Source organism: Desmodus rotundus, chromosome 11 (genome assembly GCF_022682495.2).
Source record: "Desmodus rotundus isolate HL8 chromosome 11, HLdesRot8A.1, whole genome shotgun sequence".
Classification (NCBI taxonomy): Eukaryota; Metazoa; Chordata; class Mammalia; order Chiroptera; family Phyllostomidae; genus Desmodus; species Desmodus rotundus.
Genome location: NC_071397.1, coordinates 41,078,997 through 41,098,520, shown reverse-complemented (window position 1 = coordinate 41,098,520; position 19,524 = coordinate 41,078,997).

The following is a 19,524-nucleotide window of genomic DNA, read 5'->3' as shown; positions in this document are numbered from 1 at the left end:
GTTCTAATTTCAAGAATTACTATCTTTCATTTTCTGATTCTAACAGTGAGGTGTATCCACTGCTCCTTTGCTGTATGACAAACCACACCAAAACTAAGTGGCTGAAAACAAACAAACAGAAAAACCTAAAATATCTCTGACTGGGCTGAGCTGACTGGTTCTTCTCTTCCATGTGGTGTTGACTGAGTACTCCCATTCGGCTGCATGCATTTGGGAGTTCATCTGGACTAGAACAACAAAGTTGGCTCCCTCACATGTCTGGGACTTTGGTTCCAGTTATCAATGGGGTACTTCACATCTCCTCCACATGGCATCTCTTTTCATATAGTTTGTCATTATTCAATAAGAAGCCCCAACTTCACACAAGGTGGTAGGCTTCCAAGTGAAGAGAAGTAAAAGCCACCAGGCTTCTTAAGCTCTAGGCCAGGGGTGTCCAACCTGCAGCCCATGTGCCCCGTGCAGCCCAGGATGGCTATGAATGTGGCCCAACACAAAAGTTTAAATTTACTGAAAACTTTTTTTTTTTTGCTCATCAGTTTTCATTAGTGTTTGTGTATTTAATGTGTGTCCCAAGACAACTCTTCTTCCAGTGCGGCCCAGAGACACCAAAAGGCTGGACACCCCCACATCTAGGCCCAGCAGTAGTACAGAGTCACTTGCTGCATTTTTTGATGAAGGCCAGCCCCAATACAAAGAAATGAAGGGAGGAATGGCATGCATGAACAAGGATAGGAGGAAGTTGGTGGCATTTTGTGCAGATAGTGTACCACATCTACTACTAGGCCTTAAGTCTATATAACTCCCATTAATTTCTTTTCCACTAGGCATGAATAGTTTAGTGATTGAATAAAAAAAAGAGTATGAGACCAAAGCCTACCAAAACTTGGGTTGCCAATCATTACTCAATGACTTGACAAGAGATGCTCCGCTATCATGAGATTGTCATTGAAGTTCTTTCACTTTTGCTAAAGTGGACCATTGTGTTTTATAAGAATTTTGAATCAAATGGATGTTTATTTGACAGTAAGTCATAGCACTGAAAAACATAAATAAATGTTCCATTATCTTGAAGCAACAATCAACTGGAAAATTCTGTGAGTTTGTTATTCTAAAGCACTGTGTAAAAATGTACTCAGATTGCTCTTCAAATTTAAGCTCAGATATTTTAGATAATGTCTTTCTTCTGCCTGCTTTAAGCTTGACTTCCAACAATTAGACATCTTTCAAAGACTGTTCTCTTATAGAAGGAAGAATGGAAATTATGTCAATATTTCCCATGAGGGAAATACAGATTAGATTAGTTGTCTATGTCATTTTCCCATGATTGAAATTGAGATGTATTTTTCCATTTTTTCCCTCAGTATATCCCAAGACTTAGCCAAGAAAATGTTTGAGCATGAGAAACTCTATCAGTACTTGAGATTTCAAAATCATCTGAAAATTCCCAGAATAGGTTTTGAAAGATGTAGGAGTAAAAACTTTCACAAATAATTTAGAGATATTTGGTGACTGGAAAAAGAAAATTTTGTGTGGGGAGAAAGCTAGGGTAGGTGGTGGGGCATAGTGTCTTCTCTACATTGTACAGGAGACATGTAATAATTTAGCCCCTAGAGATAGTATTTGTTAGTAATTACAAATTATTAAAAATATACTCTAATTAACTGCTCAACTAGATGCTTTAAATAACTCATCTCATTGTAATTAATGGGTCATTCTCCACTTTACAGATAAAGACATCAAGGTTCAGAGAGGTTAATTGTCATGCCTGAGTACCATGTAGCAAGTGTCAAAATTCAAAATTGACCTACATGTCCCTCATTTTAAATCCAAAGCTGCTTAAATTGTGGTATACTGACCTCTAAACCATAAATAATTAAATTCATGGTAATAAGGTTCCCCCTGAGTGTCTTATTTCCATTCTTACCCCTGAGTTGTAAGGTAGGTATGCAATGAGATTTTCAAAGAGAGCCAGGTAGTGCACAGGAAAGAATCTGATTCTATTAAATTTTTGATTTCTGGGATAGAGCTTATAATTATTCTTCAAAATTTTTGTTTTTAGCATTGTGACATTTGGAGCTTGAGGAAGCTCAGGATTTCAGTATTTTTTGTTCTCTGTAAGCATTTTTTTTCTTTTTTTAATTTGTATTGTTATTCAATTACAGTTGTATGCCTTTTCTCCCCATCCCTCCACCCCACCCCAGCTGAACCCACCTCCTTCTCCCACCTCCACCATCCCCCCCGATTTTGTCCACGTGTCCTTTATAATAGTTCCTGCAATCCCCTCTTCCCACTGTCCCCACCTAACTCCCCCCTGGCCACTGCTAGACTGTTCCCAACCTCAATGTCTCTGGTTGTATTTTGTTTGCTTTTTTCTTTTATTGATTATGTTCCAGTTAAAGGTGAGATCATATGGTATTTGTCCCTCACCACCTGGCTTATTTCACTTAGCATAATGCTCTCCACTTCCATCCATGCCACTGCAAAGGGTAGGAGCTCCTTCTTGCTCTCTGCTGCATAGAATTCCATTGTGTAAATGTCCCATGGTTTTTTGATCCACTCATTTGCTGATGGGCACTTAGGTTGCTTCCAGTACTTGGCTATTGTAAATTGTGCTGCTATGAACATTGGGGTGCATAGGTTCTTTTGGATTGGTGTTTCAGGGTTCTTAGGGCATACTCCCAGCAGCAGAATTGCTGGGTCCAAGGGCAGTTCCATTTTTAGTTTTCTGAGGAAATTCCATACCGTTTTCCACGGTGGCCTCACCAGTCTGCATTCCCACCAACAGTGCACTAGGGTTCCCTTTTCTCCGCATCCTCTCCAACATTTGTTTGTGGATTTGTTTATGTTGGCCACTCTGACTGGTGTGAGATGGTACCTCATTGTGGTTTTAATTTGCATCACTCTGATGGCTAGTGATGCTGAGCATCTTTTCATATGTCTCTGGGCCCTCTGTATGTCTTCCTTGGAGAAGTGTCTGTTCAAGTCCTTTGCCCTTTTTTTTTAATTGGGTTGTTTGTCTTCCTGGAGTGGAGTCATGTGAGTTCTTTATATATTTTGGAGATCAGGCCCTTGTCTGAGGTATCACTAGCAAATATGTTCTCCCATAATGTTGGTTCTCTTTTCATTTTAATGCTGTTTTCTTTAGCCTTGCAGAAGCTTTTTATTTTGATGAGGTCCCATTTGTTTATTCTTTCCTTTATGTCCCTTGCTTTAGGGGACATGTCTGTGAGGATGTTGCTGCGTGGAATGTCTGAGATTTTCCTGCCAATGTTTTCCTTGAGGACTTTTATGGTGTTACAACTTATATTTAAGTCTTTTATCCATCTTGAGTTTATTTTTGTGTATGGTGTAAGTTGGTAATCGAGTTTCACTTTTTTGCATGTAGCTGTCCAGATCTCCCAACACCATTTGTTGAAGAGGCTGTTTTTGCTCCATTTTATGCTCTTTTGTCAAATATTAATAGACCATAAAGACTTGAGTTTATTTCTGGGCTCTCTGTTCTGTTCCATTGGTCTATGCGCCAGTTTTTATACAAGTACCAGGCTGTTTTGATTACAGTGGCCTTGTAATACAGTTTCATGTCAGGTATTGTGATCCCTCCTGTTTTTTTCTTCTTTCTCAAAATTGCTGCAGCTATTCGGGGTCATTTATGGTTCCATATAAATTTCTGAAATGTTTGTTCTATATCTGTGAAATATGTCATAGGTACTTTAATAGGGATTGCATTGAATCTATAAATCGCTTTGGGTAGTATGGCCATTTTGATGATGTTAATTCTTCCAATCCACGAGCATGGGACATGCTTCCATTTGTTTGTGTCTTCCTTAATTTCTTTCGTCAATGTTGTGTAGTTTTCTGAGTACAGGTCTTTTACCTCCTTGGTTAGGTTTATTCCTAGGTACTTTATTTTTCTTGTTGCTATATCAAATGGGATTTTTTTCCTGATTTCTCTTTCTGCAGTTTCGTTGTTGGTGTACAGGAATGCCTTTGATTTCTGAGTATTGACTTTGTATCCAGCTGTTTTGCAAAATTCATTTATTAGGTCAAGTAGTTTTTTGGTGGAGTCTATAGGATTTTCCATGTATACTATCATGTCATCTGCAAACAGTGACAGTTTCATTTCCTCCTTTCCAATTTGGATTCCTTTTATTTCTTTTCCTTGTCTGATTGCTGTGGCTAGGACTTCCAGTACTATGTTGAATAGGAGTGGTGAGAGAGGGCATCCTTGTCTTGTTCCTGATCTTAGTGGGAAAGCTCTAAGTTTTTGTCCATTGAGTATGATGTTGGCTGTAGGTCTCTCATATATGGCCTTACTTATGTTGAGGAATGCTCCCTCTATTCCCACTTTGCTGAGTGTTTTTATCAGAAATGGGTGCTGTATCTTATCAAATGCTTTTTCCACATCTATTGATATGATCGTGTAAGCTCTTAACACATCCTCACACACGAACCTGAAGGAACAACTCAAACATGTAATCTTGAAGACCAGGCAAGTAAGTTCCATGAACATGGGGCTGGGAAATTACTGATTAGGATTTTCAGAGATTTCTCAAATCAAAATACTTAGTCTTCACAGTCTCCTACATATGAGGAAGTTGCAACAGGGTTCAAGTCCTAAATGAACAAAATAGTAACAGAAGCTTAGAGGCATAAAACAGACTGACAGCTGCCAGAAAAGAGTGGTGGGGGTGGACAGGATGAGAGATGGTGAAGTATTATGTACATTTATGTACAACCCATGGGCACAGACAACAATATAAGGATTGGCTGGGGGTGTCAGAGGGTGAGCCTGGGTGGAGGTTAGGAAAGGGAGAAAAATTAGGGACAACAGTAACAGCATAAACAATTAAAACTAAAAAAAAGAAAAGAAAAAGAAAAATACCCTGAACATGAAGGGGGAAAAAGTTCTAATTAAAAGTAGGAAGAGGTATTTCACTAACCACACAGGGTTGTTTTGGTTTTTTTGTGTGTTCTTGCAATGCAAATAAACTTCTAAGGGCCCTTTCTGGACTATAGATTTGGCTATATTACAATCCTACCTACTCAACATTCACAATAATTTCTTCCACTTAGCTTTCACCATAAACACCTAATAACTTTTTCTCTCCAAGTATTGTGTATGGTTTGATTTTTGAAGTTACATAATAATATGGCAGAAGAACTCTTAATAATATGTTGTGGTTGAGTCTTGATAATGGCCCTTCTGCCCCACGTGTAACTTTTGAATCCTATGCCGAGGATGTTGCCTGGCAACTCAGTGTGGTTGTGGTAATAGTGGACTGCAAATCCTGATGCCGTGATGATCAAAACTCAAGGCAGAGTGGCTCAAGTGGGGCCCATGGCCAGCTTTCCTTCTCTCTAGTGTCTATATTCATCTGAGGGAGGGAGAGAATGAGAATGAAAAGTAGATCTTTGAGTATTACCATGACTTCAAGTATGAAGATTATTTTACAAAGAAAGAAGAAAGCCATATCTGTAATGATACAAACTGTTTCTTAAGGATCAAATGAAACTTCCCTTTCAGTCATAGGGTTTGCAAGCACAAATGGTTTGTATTTAATACACATCATATATTTTACATAACTATTGGTCTTGGTTTCATCTAGTAACTCAAAGTGTATTTTCTCATGAAAATTTACTAGGTTTCTTTCTATATTCCCTGCTGAGAGACTAGCTGACTACTGTAAACCAAGAAGGCGTTCAAAACCAAAAATTTATATGAGGTTAGCCAGAGTATATTCCACCCCCTTCAAGTTCAAGACCAGTGCTGCTGTCAGATAAGAACTGTGTCTTAAGTCCAAAGACATACAACTGAGGGTGAAGAAGACAGTATTAAGCACAAATGGACCAAGGAAACATTGGTTTTTGACCCTAAATCTACCCAGTTGCAATGTGCTGTTTGCAGCCCTGATCTATCCTAGAACCCGTGTACCTGGTTGCAGTTCCTCTTCCCAGAGCCACATCTTCTACTTTATTGGCCACAGTTTCTGGTGATTTCTTGATGACTCCCCCTAGTTGCCTTTGCTCCTGGGCCCCAGTTATGCCAGAGTGGATGCTAGCATTGATATATTTAATAAGCAAGAGTATCTGACTTGAGAAGCCAGGATCTTTTTTGAATCCTGCAGAAAAAAAAATAAAGAAATCACATTCACTTCTTAATATGTCTTGTGCAATTCCCTCAATACTGATGATGATGATGATGATGATGATTTTTATGATACCCATTCTAGTTTAATTTACTATATATCCTGCTTTAATTTTAATCTTACAAAGTGCTGTCATTGGTCACATTTCACAGACCAGGAAGCTCAAAGAGATCAAGTGGCATGCCCAATGCACACAACTACTCAATACAATAATGAACTGAACCCAGCTCTAACTGTACCCTTGTGTTTTTCTCCCTGACAAAAGCAATATAAATACTGTGCTGTTTTGTTGTTGTTTTTAGCAGACTGAGATAAACATTTCTAAGGAATATCTCCATAATCACCAAGTGTCAATTTAACTGTATACTCTAGAGTGGTTTAGTACTGAATAGAAACCTTTTATAGTGGTCTTCCAGAATAATTCTCTTTACTGATAATAGAAATAAATCTTTGAAATATGGAGCAAGCTGTGTGAATACCAATTTTAATATTGGCTCAAAAACTAAAATGCTTCCAATGCTTTTGTTCAATTGGTGTTCAAACAAATTGTGTTGAGTATTGATGTTTGATTCAATAGTGACTTTTGAAATGTTTTTGTATTCTTATATAAAAGTCTTAGCTTCATGTTATAATATATCAAGGTTGGTCACCAAATGCATAAATATTGAGTGCAGCTGTAGAATTTAATAAAACCAAAAGTTTGAGCTAGCAAATGAAAAATTATATATTATTGGAAACTTGTGCTCAAAGTTGAAACTTGAAGGAAATATTTTAGCACTATCACAATATTACATTGCAATCATTATTTATCTTCTCTGAAATGACTTAAGGGAAGTGCTTGCAAAGCCCTATTTACCTCAACCAGGAAGTAAGGCAATGGTTAGTGAGTGAATGAAGTCATGAAAAGCTGACAATGCCACTATTGTGAGAGCACCTTGGAGTATTGTTTGACAATGACCAAGTGAGGAGTAAGTGTTGGGAAGGTTTTATTTCATCTTAACAAAAGGGTAGGGCCAGAGCAATAACATCAAACTAGCCTTTTCTTGAATTCTGCTTTTTTTCCTTTTAATTGAAAAATATCAACTTAAATGTTTCTGGAAAACGGGCATGTCTTTTAGTAAATTATGAAGATTTGGGTAACAGTTTTACATTGTAAAAAAACACATCTTATGTAGATAGCATATTTTAACCTACCTTAAGTATACACTATATAAATATTTATAAATGCTATATATCACATATATTCATACATATACACACATATATAAAATTTATATATTCACCATTCAGTTTTTCCAGGAGAAACTTCAATAACTCCTGAGCAACCTGTGCATTTCGATTGTCACTTTGAACTTTGGAACAAAGGAGAGACTGTAAAACCAGTTCATAAAAAGTATTATGAGATACCACAACTGGCATTTTTATGACCTTATTAAACTACATTCAAGTGACATAAATTATATGTAATGAAAGTGAAAAGGATCTCTGACCCAATTTTAATATTGGGTGCATGCTTATTAGTTTGAGTTTTTTTCTGAATAGAAACCTTTTTTCAAGCTTTAGCAGTTGATATTATGTGGAAGTCATAAATGTCAGATTACATTAAACTATTTTGGTTCATAGAATAGCACAGCCATTAAGTTACCAGAGAGTAATGAGTAGGTCTTCTCACAAAGTAAAGTCAAAGGTGTTAATTTAGATTTGAAACATTCCTCCTCATTATAAAAGCCAAATTAATTTGCCATGTGTTGAAATAGCAAAAACCAATATTTGAAATGTGAAAGACCTTCTTCTTGTAGGGGAATAATAGAAAAGAGCATTACAAAGTTTCTATTTCTGAAAAGTAGGCATACTGGTCCCTGAGAGGTTGACTATTAAGTGTTATAGAGGCTCTTAGTAGGCATTTCTATTCAAGAAGTTGAATTGATAGAATTCGTTAAATGTTAAAGATGAAAAGAAGTGTGGGCATTTAGATAGCTTGAAAATGTGTAGACTTAAACATAAATGTAAATTTGATTATTTCATCTCTTCCAATTTCTATAACTTACTATGAAGAATGGATTTTCATCTGGCTTTAGAGATTATGTTTAGGCATTAGTTACAAACTCTGAAAAAAACATAAGGAAAAACCCTACTAATTTGAAGGACTAGAGAAACAAAGCATAGAGCATCCTGAATTTCAAGTTCCAATTTATTAAAAGCCAGGCCAAATGAAGCATACCTAAAAATACTTCATAAAAACTTCAAAAAAAAAAAAAACCCAGCCTCTACAAACCTAGACAATGTATTGAATGGTGTTAAAGTGATAAGAAGAATAATGTTTAATTAGCTTATGATTTTTAAAATATGAAAAAAACAGAAATGCAAAAGCTAATTAATGGCGAAACAAAAGCTAGTTTATAGTAGCCAGCCCAGAGAAAGAAAAACGTACAAATCATGGTCTACAGGATCAAGCACACATAAAGGTCACCTGAAAGACCACTAGATGAAGGGTTCTGGTCAGGTGAACAGGTCACTGAGGCATTAGTAAACATACCACAAGGATTCCTAGGCACTCCTCTGTGTTTGTAGCAAGAAAGGCAGCAAGCAGTGATATTGGATTCTAAGAGACCTTGGGAAAGTAAGGTCATGCAGAATCATTTACATTTAGGATAAGAAAAGTAACTTTAGTACCTTTTGTTTATATTTTGCTTTCTGGCTCAGGAAGTGCTTTTATATTCTCACAGCAACCACCCCAAATGCCTGATATTTAAATATTATTTTCCATATTAAGACACTGATTCGGAAAGGGTAGCTTGTCTGCCTGAGATCACTCAGTTAGTTTAATGCCTGAGACATTTATAGGTTATCTAGCCATTGGCCATCTCATCTCTAAGTGCCTCCAGCAAGAGCATTTCATGATTTCTTGGGAAAACTCATTTCACTGATGAAACAGTTTTGTACAAAAATGTTCTTGTGATATTTTTTACTACCTAGCCCTTGCAGTTTTCTAATATGGCATTCTGGATCAATAATAACCATAATCAACATTTACGTGTCTTTTAACTGGTTGCAAGTTGTTTTAATACATATTACCTAAGGTATAACACGTGAGATTATGAGTTCTGCTTTCACACAGCAACTGTTTTTCAAAAATGTACAGGCGTTTCTCACATCTCCCTTCACTTTCTCACATATCCAGACTCTTCACTCCTCTCTAGGTAGACTCCAGTTTTCCTATACTTTAAAATGTTTCAGCTACAAGGAATAAAATTCCAGAAGCACTTTGAACAGAGTGGAAAGAAAGTAAGAAGAGGGACAGAGTTGGTTGATCAGATATAGAGAGTGAGGAAAGGATATAGAGGAGTATGTTACTTTCCTGTGATTGCCCATAACAAATTACCACAAACTGGTGACTCCCAACACAGAAATGTATTTTCCCACAGTTCTGGAGGGCAGACATCTGAAAACAAGCTGTGGCTTTCTTCTAGGGTTTAGCTCCTTCTAGAGGCTCTGAGGGAGAAACAGTCCCATGCCTCTCTCCTAGCTTTCGGTGGTTTAAGGCAATCCTTGTTGATACTTGACTGGTAGACGCATCTCTCCAATCTCTGCCTCCAGCTTTACATCATCTTTTTCTCAGTGTCTCTGTGGGTTCATTTTTGTCTTTTATAAGAACACTTTGGATTTAAGGGCCATCCTGATCCAGTATGATCTGATCTTGATTCTTAACTAATTATATTTGCATTGACCCTATTTCCAAATAAGGTCACATTCTAAAGTTCCACGTAGACATGAATTTGGAGAGAATAATACTGACCCTATTGGAAGGAGGAAAAGGTCTTGAGAGGTTCATATGTACCTGATGCCTGTGACGATTCTCAGGCATTAGGTGATCTAAGAAAACTACTGATTATTACCTTTGGTTGAGATGAGCAAATTGACTGAATTGATGTTTTGATGTCTTGAAGAGATAGAGAGAGATAGGAGAGATTAGATAGATAGATAGATAGATAGATAGATAGATAGATAGATATTGGAGGTATCTAGTTTCAATTCTGCAAAGTGATTTTTTACTAGCAGATATGGCACAATTTCAAACAAAAAGGAACTTAGTGCACAACATGGCAATTTTCAGTAAGGTGCCTGACATTCCATTGGATAGTCACTAGAAACTCAGTCACAGCACATGGAGAAAAGCCAAAATGAAACAGAGGAAGTGAAATAACCAAACATATGGAAGCAATGTAGTGATTCTATTAAGAAGTGACAGATAAAGGCCATGGGAATTGCAAATCCATCACCCAGTTTTCAATGATATATAAAGAACAGAGACCCTAAAACACTATTCATTTATAAGTGATGTTTTTCCCTTTGTTGAAATTCCCTGAGGATCTTGCCTAACAATACAGAATGTCACTGGAAATCGAATATGTGATCTCAGAAAATTCAATGAATTAAAAAAATTCAGAAAAAGGAAAACTGGTGCTCAGGACACCAATTGAGAAAAGCATGAGTGTCAAACAGCTGAAAATTTTCTGGATAGATCTTGCCAGGGAGATTGCTTATAAGTTTGGTATCTAAAAATACATGAATGTAAATATGGTTGGGTTCACTTGCTGACAGAAGAAGAGATAAACTCAGTAGTTGCCTATATCTCATAAGAGGCAGGTGGCGGAGAGAGAGAGAAAGGCAGTAGTTATAACAAAAGCACTAAGAATCACAGGCTAATGGAAGAATGACTTTTATTGGCCTTTGTATTTCCTCACTGTGGAGCTCGGTAATCTCAAGTTTGGCCTGAACTTCTCAAGAGAAGTGCCAATGTTATGGAATGCAAAGCATTCAACATGGGAGGATGATGCAGGGTGGAACACAGGCATTAAAATAATCTATTTCCTCTTTAATTTTACTTCAAATCGATGTTACACAACTAGAGTTCAATAAAAATCACATGACACATTAGGGAGAACCTACAAGAAAGCACATGTTATTTATTTTAAAATGCAACATGTTGCGTGTTTGTATTCTATGGTCCTACCAAAAAAGTGTCATAAGATGTCCTTCATCCTCAAATAAAGGTACCATCCTGCCCCTATTCTTTAATAGCTGCTTTTTCAATGACCTTGCTAAAGCCCAAGTAGTGACTTGTTTATCAGCAGCTGAAGTATCCCACAACTCTAATGGATGCTTCAGGATCACTCGAGGCAAAAGCTTTTCCCCACCCCAAAGGAAGACAAGTTTGTAACCCTATTATTTACAGAAATGTATTCAATCTGTTCTTGTGTTTGCTAAACACAATCGTTTTATGATGCTTTTCTTGAAAGTATGGAAGTATGTCATGCATGTTTAATAATTTATGTTATATTGTCCCCCAAGTCTGGCCTATAAGTAAGATAAGTTTCCTAATCCATAGTATCTGCCATAGCATAAATACAGATCCTTCTGAATGTTTGCAAGAATGAGGGTAAAAAATTACAAAATCAAAGCAAATTGAATGACTGGCTCAAGGTAGGAAATAAGACAGGAGCAGGACAGACTTGTGTGTTCTGTTATCACAGAGATTGAGTTACCTGCAGTTTGGAAAGTTGTTTCCTATGACATTATGCTCTTGAGCTTATCACTCATTGCTCTTTGAGTGGCTAGCCTTCCCAGAATGACCCTCATCATCATCATATAAAAGCAGAATGAATACACCTGGTTATTCATTCATATACTCCATAATAGTGAGCCTCTCATATCTGTTAAGGGTCATGTTAGTTTCTGTGATTGTAGCAAAGACTAAAAGAGAAATAGCACCTAGCCTCGCAAAGTGTATTCATTTATCCAGTCATTCAGTACATTCCACCAAGCACCATTCTAGGTGCTTGGGATATGGCAGTGAACAAAGCAAAGATCCCCACCATCCTGGAGCTTACATTTCATTGTGGAAGTCAATAGAGCATAGATGTGTAATAAATAGGTAAATGTTATAGTATGTTCAAATATGACAAGTATTATGAAGATAGAAAAGTAGATCAGGGTAAAGGAGATCTGGAAGAGCAAAGGCCAAGGGAGGGGATAGAACAGTGTGAGTTGCCATTTCAAGTTAGGATGGTCAGGGTACACTTCATGGAAAAGGTAGACTTGGGCAAATACTTGTGAGAAGTGAGAGTTCATCTTCTAGCCGTCTGTAGCATAAACACTCCAGGCAGAAGAAATAGCCAATGCAAAGATCCAAAGGCAGAAGCATGCCTTGCATGTTGGAGGTAGAGCAGAAGTGAGCTTGTTACCTTGTATGTGTACTTTGAACCTTGTATATGTGCTTGTTACCTTGAAAAAGAAATATATACTCTACCTGGACATATTTTTGTAAATTCATACCTACAAGTCTTTTATCCTAAATTATTTTAAACCTATGAAAGATTGACTTGTATTAGAAGTAAAATTACTTTTTTTGGAAAATATAGAATTAATATACTACTGTATTCTAAAACCTTTTACTTGAGTTTTAACATGAAAGTTTTCCAATGCAGTTAGAAGAAACATACTTGGTTATTAATAGTAACATACTGTACTTTGCCTAAGTACCTTTAGTAATTTTCCTTATCATCATATAGGTAAACATCTCAGCCTGTTCCTTTGTACAGCAATGTTCAAGGCATTTGGATTCATCTATAACAGCAATATTTTACCCCTGATGTTAACCTAAACAGGAACTGACATCAAAACCGAGCATCCACAGAGAATTTAGTAATTAAAAGATACAGCTTTGGTTAGACGTTTATATCACCCACCACACAATGAAGATTTTACGTGCACAGTGATTTAATATGAAGGTAACTTATGTTAGAACCAAGTTCCTCTTTCAACCACATGTGGAGTTTCAGCAACATGTGTAATTCTGAAGTGAAAATAATATTTCAAAGAAAGAAAATGGGTTAGTCAAGACATCCATAATATTCTATGGGGCTGCTGTTTATAAAATACCTAACTAGTGCTAAGGGTTAGACTTTTAAACCCTGAAATTACAACAAAACAAGCAAACTTTCAAGAAACGGTTAAGATTTATACTTTCTTTCAGAGTAAAATTTCTTCACCTTTACCACCAGGAAAACCTAGATTCTGGCCTACTTTTGTTCTGTGGAAAAATTTCACAAGAATATGATTTCAAGTATCCTCTAAATTCAGGGACAATTTAGTCATTGGGATTCTACTGTGTTCCTTTAGAATTAAGGTCATTGGAAACTGAGACCTTCCCTTTCATATCACAGCTTAGCAGATGTCTAAATCTTGAGGGGAAAATGAATTCCAAGTGTCTGTCAAGCACCTTTTCACTTCAGAATGGAAGGTAAAAAAGACGTGTCTTTAAAGCCAGAGCCGACGGTTTCCTTCACACACCTGTGTGGACGAAGGCTCTTGCATGGCAGTGGCACACTCCCAACATCTGCTCCTTTCATTGAACTGAGCTGTAAATTGAAATTCCATTGCAATGTTTTTAGAACCAGTTGAAGTAAGGAGACTGTCAGAAATCCTCTTTAAACTCACCCTTATCCAAACAGGAAACTGACCCTTGGCCCCTGGACGTAACAGTACACTAGTGGAAATTTCATTATCCCCGTTTCAGCTGAACTAAGTGAAAATTAATTGTGTAATTATCTGGATGAGCGCATGTGTAAAATTTTACAATGTGCCAGTTAGATTAAGTAACGTGTTAGTGGCATGGTTTAGTACAGAGTCAAAGCTGTCCTATAAAAATGGAATAAAAAAAGGTTGGAAGAAAAAAATATGTCAAAACAATTGCTTAACATAAGAAAGTAAGGTTAGACTTAATTCCATAACCTGATGAAAATCTTACCCTCCAGACCATAGTTAAATCTGGTAGGGTTGGAAGGGGTGTGTGTGTCTGTGTGTCTCTGAGTGTGCATATGCACACGTGAGGACATTTGTGTAAATGACTTCTTCTTTCATTGTCATTTAAAAATGAAGCTATTATTAAAATATTTAACTCGCCCACTAGTGTATTTTTCACATGTAGTTTTCCCTTATCAATCACATTAGAAAATGCAGACTACATTCAGTAGATGGGGTTACTTGTTTCAGATATAATTTGTTCACCTGTCCAGTGAAACTCTCTTTCTTTTTGGACTTAATTCTTCAAACAAATCATGAGATAAAAGCTGCATCCTGACTTCACACCATTTCATTAAAACATATAGGGAAAGTATGAATGGGCTTTAACATCAAACACATGGGGAATTTCGATTTGAAATTTTATTCACTTTGATAAAGATTTGAAGGGATGTTTTTCCCTAAGATTTTGGCCTCGCCACTAAAAAATATTGTTTTATGGAGACAATTTCCATTTCAAAGTCTCTGAAATGTTTAGATAGTAGAATTTCTGAATGAAAGATATAATTGGGTAGACGTTCTTTGAAAATGATGACTATCTTTAAACAACATTTGAGGACTGCATTGAGATCTTAGCAATTCTGAATGTCAGACTTCACAATGTCAGTGCTATCTTGGCAAACACAGATACTAATTTATGTATCTTGCCAGTAAAATGGTTCTCCTGCTTTTCTCATTCCTGTACTGCACATTGTCTTTTTAAAGCTATGTTGATAGTAAAAGTCTGCTGAGATTTTTCTTCCACCATTCCCTCAAAAATGAAAGTTTCACTAGACAAAAATAGTAACATTCACAAAGAAAATGTACTCAAAATGCGTTTCAATTAAAAAAAAAAAACTTGGACGAGAACCAAGATGGCGGCGTAGGTAGACACACTGCGTCTCCTCGCACAACCAGAACTGACAGAGAATCGAACAGCAAGGGGGACCAACACCAAGGAAATAGAAAATAAACATTCATCCAGACTGGTAGGAGGGGCGGAGACGGGCACCGGGGTGGAGAGGACTCCTGTGGCTGTGGCGGGACTGAGACTGGCGGAGTGTGGGACAAATGGCGCAGGCAGTCCGAGCACTAGCAGACCCTGCGGCCCCACATTTGCACAGATAAACCCAGAGGGCCAGACTCAGAGAGGCGGAGAGCGGGGCAGGCAGAGCAGCGGGTAGCACCCCGCGGCACCACATTCGCCCACAGATAAACCGGAAGAACGGCAGGGAGCAAAGCAGACCACGCAACCCAGGGCTCCAGCTCCGGGAAATAAAGCCTCAAACCTCTGATTGAAAACGCCCGTGGGTTATATTTAAGTCTTTTATCCATCTTGAGTTTATTTTCGTGTATGGCGTAAGTTGGTGATCGAGTTTCATTTTTTTGCACGTAGCTGTCCAGATCTCCCAACACCATCTGTTGAAGAGGCTGTTTTTGCTCCATTTTATGCTCCTGCCTCCTTTGTCAAATATTAATTGATCGTATAGACTTGAGTTTATTTCTGGGCTCTCTATTCTGTTCCATTGGTCTATGTGCCTGTTTTTATGCCAGTACCAGGCTGTTTTGATTACAGTGGCCTAGGAACTACTATAAAGGACACATGGACAAAACCAAGGGGGAGGGTGGAGAGGGGGGAGGGAGGTGGGTTCACCTGGGGTGGGGTAGAGGGATGGGGAGAAAAGGCATACAACTGTAATTGCATAACAATAAAAATAAATAAATAAATAAAAAATAAAAAAAAAAAAAAAGAAAAAAAAGAAAACGCCCGTGGGGGTTGGGGCGGCAGCAGGAGAGACTCCCAGCCTCACAGGAGAGGTTGTTGGAGAGACCCACAGGGGCCTAGAGTGTGCACAGGCCCTCTTACTCGGGAACCAGCACCAGAGGGGCCCAGTTTGATTGTGGGTAGCGGAGTGAAAGAGTGAAAGCCGGAGGAGAGTGAGGCGAGCGCCATTGCTCCCACTCGGCCCCTCCCCCACGTACAGCATCACAGCACAGCAACCCGCGCAACCTCGCCCCAGTGAACACCTAAGGCTCCGCCCCTTAAAGTAACAGAAGCACCAAGACAAAAAAAAAAAAAAAAAAATGGCCCAAATGACAGAACACTTCAAAGCTCCAGAAAAAATACAACTAAGCGAGGAAGAGATAGCCAACCTATCGGATGCACAGTTCAAAGCACTGGTTATCAATATGCTCACAGACTTGGTTGAATCTATTCGAAAAACAGATGAAAAAATGAAGCCTATGCTAAGAGAAACAAAGGAAAATGTACAGGGAACCAATAGTGATGGGAAGGAAACTGGGACTCAAATCAATGGTGTGGACCAGAAGGAAGAAACAAACATCCAACCAGAAAAGAATGAAGAAACAAGAACTTGGAAAAATGAGGAGAGGCTTAGGAACCTCCAGGACTCCTTGAAACGTTCCAACATCCGAATTATAGGGGTGCCAGAAGGAGAAGAGGAAGAACAAAAAATTGAAAACTTATTTGAACAAATAATGAAGGAGAACTTCCCTAATCTGGCAAAGGAAATAGACTTCCGGGAAGTCCAGGAAGCTCAGAGAGTCCCAAAGAAGCTGGACCCAAGGAGGAACACGCCAAAGTACATCATAATTACATTACCCATGATTAAACACAAGGACCTACATCCAAGATTACTGTATCCAGCAAAGCTATCACTTAGAATGGAAGGGAAGATAAAGTGCTTCTCAGATAAGGTCAAGTTAAAGAAGCTCATCATCACCAAGCCATTATTAGATGAAATGTTAAAGGGAGTTACCTAAGAAAAAGAAGATCAAAAATAGGAACAGTAAAAATGACAGCAAACTCACAGTTATTAACGGCCACACATAAAACAAAAACGAGAGCAAACTAGGCAAACAACTAGAACATGAGGGTTGTCATTAAGGGAGTGGGAGGGGGAGGGGGGTAAAGGTACAGAGAATAAGTAGCATAGATGATAGGTGGAAAATAGACAGAGGGAGGGTAAAAATAGTGTAGGAAATGTAGAAGCCAAAGAACTTATAAGTATGACCTATGGACATGAACTATAGGGGGGGAATGTGGGAGGGAGGGGGGTGGGCAGGATGGAGTGGAGTGGGGGGGGAAGACAACTGTAATAGCATAATCAATAAATATATTAAAAAAAAAAAAACTTGGCTTGATAAAATGCCATTAGATGTTTGTACATTGGGGTGCTAGTGTTTTAAGAAATTGTTAGTACTTTAAGAAAGTTGTAACAAATATGTATGTATTTAAGAACAATGTAACAACAGCCAGAGGGGAGTAGGGAGGGGATAGTGGGGAGAGGGGTTTACAGGAACTACTATAAAGGACACATGGACAAAATCAAGGGGGAGGTTGGAGGCAGGGGAGGGAGGTGGGTTTAGCTGGGGTGGGGTGGAGGGATGGGGAGAAAATGCAGACAACTGTAATTGAATAACAATAAAAATTAAAAAAAAGAAAACATGCTAATGTATATAAACATGACTAAAAGAAAGTACCAAAGTGATTTACAGAATAGGGCAATCAAGCATTAAAAAAACAATTGACCATTCAAAGAGAAAAGCAGAACTTCAGATCAGGGAATATTAGCCTCAAAATGACAAAGGGACTCTGGTATTAAACCTACATTTTACCATAGGTTAATTATGAGAAAGGCTTTGGAAAAAGCCTTTTCACTTTGAATAAGACCCAGTGCCCTCTTCACCAGTTTTAAAGTGTCAGGAGTTGGGGGGCAGGGTTGGTGGTTGTTAACCCTCGAAGAACAAAATGGCAGCCAGGCAGTGGCTGTGTGGACTCCTGTGCAGCTCTGCTGAGCCAGGGTGGGGTTCATGTTGGGGATGTCCTGGTCATGCACTCTGTCACATATCCTTTCACACAATCAACAGTGTTTGCTGCCTTTTCTAAAGGCTGGCCTGGAATGACTTTGTGCCTTTTAGGAAACAGTAAAAATCAGGAGCCTCTGGTCAGACTTTTGCATAGCAATTTGCAGGGGTAACTGTCCTGACTTTAGATGAATTAAATTTAAAAAATTAATCCAGATTTAAATTTATAACTGCACTTGATATCAACACTTTTTGAAATTTAGTGTTTTTATATAATCTCTCTTTTTGAATCATGGAACAGCTTGGAATATAGCTCCTAGCCCTGAGCCACTTCTATTTGTAAATTATTTTATTCTTATTGATTCCAATTAGGACCATTTTATTACCATAGATTGGACTGAAGGAAACCTTAAAGCCCTCCTTGTCTATTCTACAGGTAAGAAAACCAAGCCCTGAAGAACACTGCCTCCTTGCCCAGTGCTCTTTTAACTAACCCATATTGTGTAGTCCTATGGAAGCTCTCCTTCCTCCAACAGGACAAGAAATAAATAGGTGGCTACATACATAGAAAGTCTGATGGTAGGTTTAATAGAGAAAGGGAGGGACATGGGATTTAGAGTCAAAATGATTTGGAGTTCTGGTTCCCTGCCCTGCTCTCTGTGTGTCTCTGAGACTCTGCATGTGCATCTTAACCTCCCTGAACGTTAAAATCTCTCATTTGGTAAGTGGAATCTACTCTGCAAGTTAATTGTGAGCATCAAATTAAACAATACAAATGGAGTTGCCCAGTATATGATGGAGAACTAATAAAGTTCAAATATTTGAGAAACAAATTTTCAAAATCAAAAAAGCAATTTATTAAATTTATGGTCAAAAGCATTTGGAGAAAATCTTTGAAAGCAATCTGGGAGGAAATCAGGTTAGCAGAAATTTCCTTTCTAATAAGATTTATTGTACATATCCCCTATAGAACATATTTATTCAGTGTGCAATTTTTCACTTGGGCATTTGGAGAACAGAGTTAAAGAAGAAGGGAATACTTGATAACTTAGGAGGAAAATGTGTGTGAAAAATATATCTATGTTAATTTTCTTGATTTATTATTTGTACACCCATTTGCTTCCCAAATGAATTTAACAAGGCAACATTATTGCATCTTTATTTCCCATTTTGAAAATTTTTATAACATTTTTAATTTCACAAGTGGTAGAAAGCTTTGGATTCTGGTTTTGTCAAATGCTGATATGCTTTGCAAGACCAGATGCTGTTGCAGAATTATAGGAAAACCTAGGGAAACAAAGCTAAACTCCTGGTGCCAGAACATAAAAAGTACAGAGAACTTTTTAAAGTACAGGAACCAAGTCCCTGTATGTGGGAAACTGAACAATAGAGCTCCCTACTCATAATAAGAGGATGGAAGGTGGAGAGAGAGAGAGGGAGGAGGGGGAAAGAGGCTACTTTTTTTCACTTCAGTAATAAAAGTGAGTTTACAGGTTTTTTATTCCTTCTTATTGCTGTGGAATTTATGAAAATATATTACAAAGTTGAGCCAGCATTATGCAAGGTGAGTACTGCAGAAATGGAGTAATAGAGTTTTTGAAACTGATTTAAGGTTTAAAGTCAACATTCCGTTTTTTAAAATATACAAATAAGCTACCCCTCCCCAACCTGCGGTCATTCATTTATTCGTTATATAGTTCTTGAGTAC